This window comes from Cupressus sempervirens, chromosome 8 (assembly GCF_028749045.1).
Source record: "Cupressus sempervirens isolate cs-2001-9-10 chromosome 8, ASM2874904v1, whole genome shotgun sequence".
NCBI classification, from domain to species: Eukaryota; Viridiplantae; Streptophyta; class Pinopsida; order Cupressales; family Cupressaceae; genus Cupressus; species Cupressus sempervirens.
Genome location: NC_143125.1, coordinates 576,017,598 through 576,025,350, shown reverse-complemented (window position 1 = coordinate 576,025,350; position 7,753 = coordinate 576,017,598). Strand labels below are relative to the sequence as shown.

General features: G+C 33.2%; 1 pseudogene; it reads left to right on the top strand.

Annotated features, from left to right (window-relative positions):
- Positions 1 to 1,202, top strand: LOC149543723 (C4-beta,C20-epoxidase pseudogene; annotated as a pseudogene).
- The last annotated feature ends 6,551 nt before the right edge of the window (positions 1,203 to 7,753 follow it).

The window sequence follows — 7,753 nt, the reverse complement described above, 5'->3', positions numbered from 1 at the left end:
ATGGAAGGAAGTCCAATACAAGCGGCAAAAGACTATCCATTCTTCTCCGGTGTTATAGCAGCAATATACAAAATGCCTCTACCAGTAGAAACCACTCCCTCTGAAGCTAATCTCCCTGTAGTCGACATTTCCAAATTTCCTCAAGACTTTGATGCTGATGAACTAAACAACCTTGAATACCATCCCGAGCTCTCAAAAGTCAGAGAGGCTTGCAAAGAGTGGGGATTTTTCCAGGTTGTCAACCATGGAATTCCATCAGATCTTGTCGAAATGGCAGAGAATGTTAGCCGAAATTTGTTATCTATGCCAGCCGAGGCAAAAGAAAAGGCCGTCTCCGGTAAGGCACTCGATACTTACTTCAAAAGACGAAACTTCGAGACGTTTGCTATTCAAGACCCGACGTTCTCTGCTTCGTTTGAACAAATGTGTTCAAAGATTTACCCACAAGGGAACCCTAACTTGTGGTATGTTATTCCTCTTTTATTTCCCTTCCTCTAAACTTAGTTGCTTCCTCTCTCCTAATTAATCCAATTCTTCTTTTACCGTTTCGCAGCGAGACAATGTCAACGTACGCTGCTTGTGTCTCAGATCTTGCACAAAGAGTCACGAAAATAGTTCTTGCTAGCCTGGGATTCGATTCCGAGGCTTTCCATCGCTATCAATTTGAAAAATACACAAGAGCATTGCGTATAAACGGGTATACGCCAGCAAATATGTCGAGTGAGGAGCAGAAAGTCCTCTCCCATACAGATCCGAACTTGCTCACAGTTCTTTACGAGGATGATGTTGGAGGGCTTCAGATTCGATCTGAGGAGGGCGAGTGGTTCAACGTCAAACCTCTCCCTCGTGCATTTGTCATCAATTTGGGGGACAGCTTTAAGGTACTAAATTTTCTCTTCCGCCATAATCAGTGTTAATTTTTTAAGGTAGTGTCTGATTAAATTGTGGCAGGCGTGGTGTAACGGTAGATATCGAAGTGCGGATCATCGCGTTGTTTCTCAAAGTTGTAGATACCGTATGTCAATTGCTTTTTCACTTCTTTTCCAAATGACATGGAAATCTGGGCGCCTGAGGAGCTTGTAGACGAGGAGAATCCAAGGCGTTACAAGCCTTTCATATACTCACATTACAGGGACGAAGCTCTGCGTGATTTAGATGACAAATCAAAAGCTACCGCCCTGGAAAGGTTTGCGGCTATATAAAAAGTTGTCCATCAATACAGTGTCGCTGAAAAATAATCCATATGGCTTAGATTGTTTCTGAATAAAAGTGGATAAATAGCTGAATTAAAGTTTTTTCTTTGTAAGACGTATTCGAAGACAATTTAGTCCTGCCGAATGTTGTAAGGTTGATAATTTATGAGTTAAATGTTTATTTCTAGCCCGAGAGATAGACGGGAAAATAAAATTTGCATAATGTTCCGTAGGGTTGATATTTTGGTGATCCAAGACCGGATCAGTGATGACGTAGAATTGATTGTTATTATATATATGAGACAGTGATATAAATAAAGTTATGATTTTAATTTTGTTCTAAAAAGATTGTTGTATGGTATTATAATTTTAGGTGACGAAAGCTAAAAATTAGATCAATAATAATTCTTAACTAGAATATAAATTATTAAAATATGTCTTGGTATTTTAGATGACTAGAGATTCAATGTGTGCTTAAACAATTATAATTGTATATTTGGAGAAAAGAAACTTGATTCAAAATAATATGACAAGTAAAAACTAATACAAGTGTTGAACAATAGGCCTGCCTAAATTATGTGAATACTAATATTGTATCCTTTCTCAGTGCAAATTTTCCTCTATGTGCTTGATTCATTCTTTGTACTAAACATAAGAATGCAAGTACAAACCTCTACTAACATTTTCCCAATTCAAATAAATGAAAGAATTCAATTATTATATTTCTAGGAGTTGATTAATACATGACGAGTTATGATTTGAAGGTTTAGCTAAAATAAAACCTCCTTCGATCTATGATCTTGTTTAAGTTATGTGTCATTTTCATAACAAAGGATGAGATATTATTGTTACCATATAACATGTTTTGACACAAATAGTATATTCCATGTCAAACTTGTCAAGGTTGGTCAATTCTGTGAATAAAGTTATTAGTGTTGAGAAACTTTGTTTACATCATATCTAATGACAATTATACCATCGATATGGACTCATGTCATGGATAAATAGGGGCATGATCTATAAATCTAAAGTACTAAGAGAACTTGGTCGAGCCAATATTTATAATTTGATATACCAATCAAATATGATAACTACACATTAACAATGATAACCATATTATGTGATGTTTCATTTTAGGAATAGTATTGACATCCACATGGATGATAGATCAAAAAAGAATCACGAAATAAAATTATATGTTGAGATACCTTATTGGACTTTAAATTTTAAACCAACTCATAAATATATTTATTTTTTAGCTAATAGATTGTAGTTAAAGGTATCATAGTGTTTAATGAGGTATAAAGATTAATAACAAAATTTAAATTTGTTTGTTTAAACCTTATATTTGTAGAAAATTTATTTAAGGTACTTTTGTAGTGTATTTCGTTTGGTGTTAATAAAAGATCATTATGAAGGATATTATATGGTAATGTATGAATGGAAAATATCATATATAGACATAGTTCAATAACTACAATTAATACATTAATATACATAGGATGAAATAATAATGGACATATCAGGAGAAAAAATAGAATAAACCAAAATGGAATTTTATTTAAATTTATAATATTATACAAGTGAAGAGATCAAATTAATGTGGGGATCAAGAGGATTTCACTATATTAAAGAGTACTATATAGAATTATATTATGAAAATTCAAGTAAGGAATAAAGGAAATGATTATTGGTAATAATCAAATAATAGTGGAAGGAGACTCTAAGCTCAAAATTCATATTCTACAACTAGGCTAAATGCCCATGGAGATTGGTTCACCTCATATAAGTTTGTAGTAGATGCCTCTTATCCTTCAATGAAGTCAAATTTTGACACACTTTGAGAGAAGGGAATTGTGTTATTGATTGTATGACTAACTAGGATTTGGCATTTGAGGATTGGAAACATGTTTCAACAAGGGCTCTAGAGGAGTAGAAGTCCTTGCCTTTTGCTTTTGCAGAAACCTAGTGTTGTGAATTTTGATCATTGTTTTGATCATATTTTGATAAGTAGTAAGTCATTTGCAACTATGATTTATTATGCTATAATTTGTTCTACCATTAGATTTGTGGCCTTAAATTTAATAAAACCATGTTCAAAAATTTTAACATGTCTAAGGACGTAGTAAAAGATCTATTATTAGCACTATGTCTTTCTTGGTTGATTCAAGTTCCTAGACATTCCTATTAGCAGATTGCTTAACAATTTTGGTGAAGTTAAAGAATGATAAATAGGTAGCCAAACATGCATTTCAAAAAAGCCTAAAAAAATAGCATCATCTACTTGATGAAGAAAATTGACCATGAAAAGACTCCAAAGAAATTGGATAGATTTAAGGGCCATTGCAATATTTTTCAACCAGTTGAATCTGAAGAAGTAGATTGCATCTAAAACTAGTTACACAAGATTAGCATGCATGCAGTGTAGTGACATTCCATAAAATAATTAAATATTTTAAACCCCCACAAAAAAAAACCTCAAAAAAAGTGTTTATCTTTTGACATAATCAATTTAGCAAACATAGACTAATCATGCCCTTAAATGAAGCCTTTAGAGAAATTAATGTTTTTACTTCAAATATTTCCTACCGAATGTGACAAAAAATGATGTGTATTTACGTACTATTTATCCTGCTATCTCAGGATTACATGCGTCACTTATTATCTTTTACCTTTCCTACATAATTTATAAATAAGCTTTAACCTCAAAAAAATTGGAAATGACCAATTAGAAAACAACAAATTTTGAACTGAAATTATTTTATAAATAGTTGCAGTTGAAACCTTATGCTGAATAATTATTCAAGTATGAAAAATTAATTTCCATGGGCATCCAGGAACATTAGTTCCCTACATTTATAAGGTAGGGACTAATTATCAGCTATACTGAAGGCTTTAACGAAATTATTAAAACTGATAGGAAAATCTATGAAGGGTTATGGTAAGAGAAGATCATTACTATCTTCTACAGATCCCATGTGTCATATTAGGCTTTATACAGGTATTACTGAATAGTTTATATTATTAATGAAATAGTTTTTTAAGTAAAAGTGTTTTAAATTCCTTTATTGATCTAGTCAATAATTTTCCAACTGACAAAGACTATCTTTCCCTCAATTGAGTTATTGGTAGGGTTTCTAAATTTAGAAAGATCACCCCTTTTTTAGATATCATGATATTTTAAGTAGTTTAGACTATGAAACCCAAATTTATGGCATTTATTCTAGGCAATTATAACAAAGTCAGGGAAATTTTGTAGAAATGGTGGAAGTACTATATAATCATCTTTAAGTAAAAGCATCATCTTTTTATTTATTTCGATAGTATCAACAAGGACATGAAAGTTGTGAGTGAGGATGTAGAGTATACCATGAGAATTAAGGAAATTTTGTTTAGCAAGGATGCTATTCTTATAATTATTGCCATAATTATTAGATCCTACCTTTGGCAAAAACTAATGGAATCATTAGATTCCATATTAGTTACATAAATCTAAAAATTTGAAGAAATATTTTTTTGAAATTGAAAAATACAATTTTTAAAAAATTGTATTGGCCCATGATTAAAAAGGAAATGAAAAAATTCAATTTTCTCAAACAAAAAAACATATATTTTCTAACAACTTTATTAATGAATGCATTATTTACAACTTTATCTTTTCCCCATTTGCGACAAGTGGATTAACTTTTAAAAAAAATAATCATTTTTATCTTCCACCTCATAAATGAATGTCTAATCAATATTAATTATCCCTATCTATTTTCCTTACCATGTTCAAATATAGAATTAGATGTTTTGTATTTCTTGTTTTAAATATATTTATTATTAGTTTTACATTTATATTTATTTTTGTAATTTCTAAAATGTTATTGGACCATTCTATTTTTGGAAATGAAAAAATTCAATTTTCTCCAACAAAAATACAAATATTTTCTAAGAACTCTATCATGTATTAATGAATGCATTAATTACAACTTTATCTTTTCCACATTTGTGGCAAGTGGATTAACTTACCTCACAAATGAATGTCTAATCAATATTAATTATCGCTATCTATTTTTCTTATCAAGTTCAAATATAGATATTTTAATCAAATACAAAGTTAAATGTTCTTCATTTCTTATTTTAAATACATTTATTATTTAAGATAGTTTATGAAGAAGAATTCATATGAATTTATAGAGTTAAATGTTTTTAAAGTTGTATAATTTAGATATTTTAATCAAATATAGAGTTAAATGTTTTATATTTCTTATTTTAAATATATTTATTATTAGTTTTACATTAATGTTTATTTTTGTAATTTGTAAAATGTTATTTCTGTTAATTATTGTTAGTTGGACAGCTGTTATTTCTGACCCGAAAATAGCAGCACTATTTATGGGTAGCTTGGACAGCTGTTCGTCCTTATCTATGAATAGCGGTTGTATTTATGGGTGGTTTGGACAGCTGTTTGTCCACTTGCCAAAAATTAGTAAATGGTTATTATTTACTAATTTTAGAGATTCCCTTTTGGACACCTTGCAACCAATTCTATTATTGGCTGTTGAGTTGTCTTAATCTCAGTCGTTGGTTTGATTTAATCTCGGTCGTTGGTTTACCAACGAGAGTAGTATAAAAAGGGGTCTAGGGGGCATTTGGAGAGCAAGGCGGTGAAGCTTTGGTGAAGCTGTTTGCAGTGTTAGCAAACAGTCTTGTAGTGTTAGCAAGGGCACAAGGGAGAAGCTTTGTGAAGCAGTTTGCAGTGTTAGCAAACAGTCTTGCAGTGTTAGCAAGGGCGCAGTGTTAGCGCAGGGATAGAAGCTTTTGGAGAAGTAGTTTGTAGTGTTAGCAAACAGTCTTGCAGTGCTAGCAAGGAAGCTTTGGAGAAGCAGTTTGCAGTGTTAGCAAACAGTCTTGCAGGAAGCTTTGGATGTGAAGAAGCTTTTGTGAAGCAGTTTGCAGTGTTAGCAAACAGTCTTGCAGTATTAGCAAGGGCGCAAGGATAGAAGCTTTTGGAGAAGCAGTTTGCAGTGACAATTTGTCCGAAAATATTGTGTTGATTCTGTTGCGCATTTCTTTCCGTATTTTAAGTGAAGTTGCAGTTGTGTTATTTTTCGATATTAGCTGAGAATTTGTTTTCAGCAGTTTAATAATCATTTGTGATAGGAGATTAATAATCAGTGACTGCAATAGTTTTATTTTTCACATGGTATCAGAGCATTGTTAAGGGTAGAAGAGTTTTGCCCTAGGAAAGAAATTTTGATCTCTTTAGATTTTTAGTCTTGCAGTATTAGCAAGGGCGCAGGGATAGAAGCTTTTGGAGAAGCAGTTTGCAGTGACAATTTGTCCGAAAATATTGTGTTGATTCTGTTGCGCATTTCTTTCCGTATTTTAAGTGAAGTTGCAGTTGTGTTATTTTTCGATATTAGCTGAGAATTTGTTTTCAGCAGTTTAATAATCATTTGTGATAGGAGATTAATAATCAGTGACTGCAATAGTTTGATTTTTCACATGGTATCAGAGCATTGTTAAGGGTAGAAGAGTTTTGCCCTAGGAAAGAAATTTTGATCTCTTTAGATTTATTATTGCTTTAAACCCTTGAGATGGCTTCAGCTGGTTTGAGAGATCAGGATAGATTGGATGGTGCCTCAAATTTTGGTGTCTGGAAGGCCAGAATTTCTTTATTGTTGGAAGAGAATGCTATCAAGGATTATGCTACCAGTGGTGTACCTGTACCAACGGATGCAACACAGCTTGCAGCATATAGGAAGGATGATGCCAAAGCGAGGAGGATTATCCTTGATGGTATCGAGGATCATATTGTTCCACATATCTCGGAGCTAGATACAGAAAAGAAGATGTGGGACGCCATTCTAAATCTGTACCAGAATGCAACCACTAATAGGAAGTTGATTCTCAGAGAGAAGCTAAAGAATACCCGGATGAATCAGGGAGAAGACGTCACAAGTTACCTCACCAGGCTCAAACTTGTCAAGGATGAGTTAGCAGCTGTTGGAGATAGCCCTAGTGATGATGAGCTAGTGAGAATAGCCCTAAATGGGTTTACTAAACAATGGAGTGTCTTTGTTCAAGTTGTCAGTGGACGAGATACTTTACCGAGTTGGGATCGACTATGGACTGATTTCACTCAGGAGGAGTTTAAACTAAGTCTTGTCAATGGGGCCAACAAGAGTCAGAAAAATGAGGTGGAACAAGAGAACGTTGCCCTAGCGGGTAAAGGGAAAGCAAAGAAGGGATCTAGCAAAGGATCAAATTCACAAAGTGAAAAAAAGAAGAAGGACCTTTCTAAGGTTAAGTGCTTTGGATGTCACAAGTTTGGATACTATGTCAGTGATTGCCCAGAGAGGAAAAAGGGTAAGAAGCAGGTGGTAGCTTCAGCAAGTGCAGAAGAACTCTCTAGCAGAATGGAAGATGAGTTTGCACTCATAGCTTGTATGGTTAGCTCAACCTCACAGTGTGTTTGGTATATAGATAGTGGGGCGTCATTTCATATGACAGGAGTTAGAGAGTACTTCTCCAGTTACAAGGAGGAGGACACCAACATCCAAATTTCTATG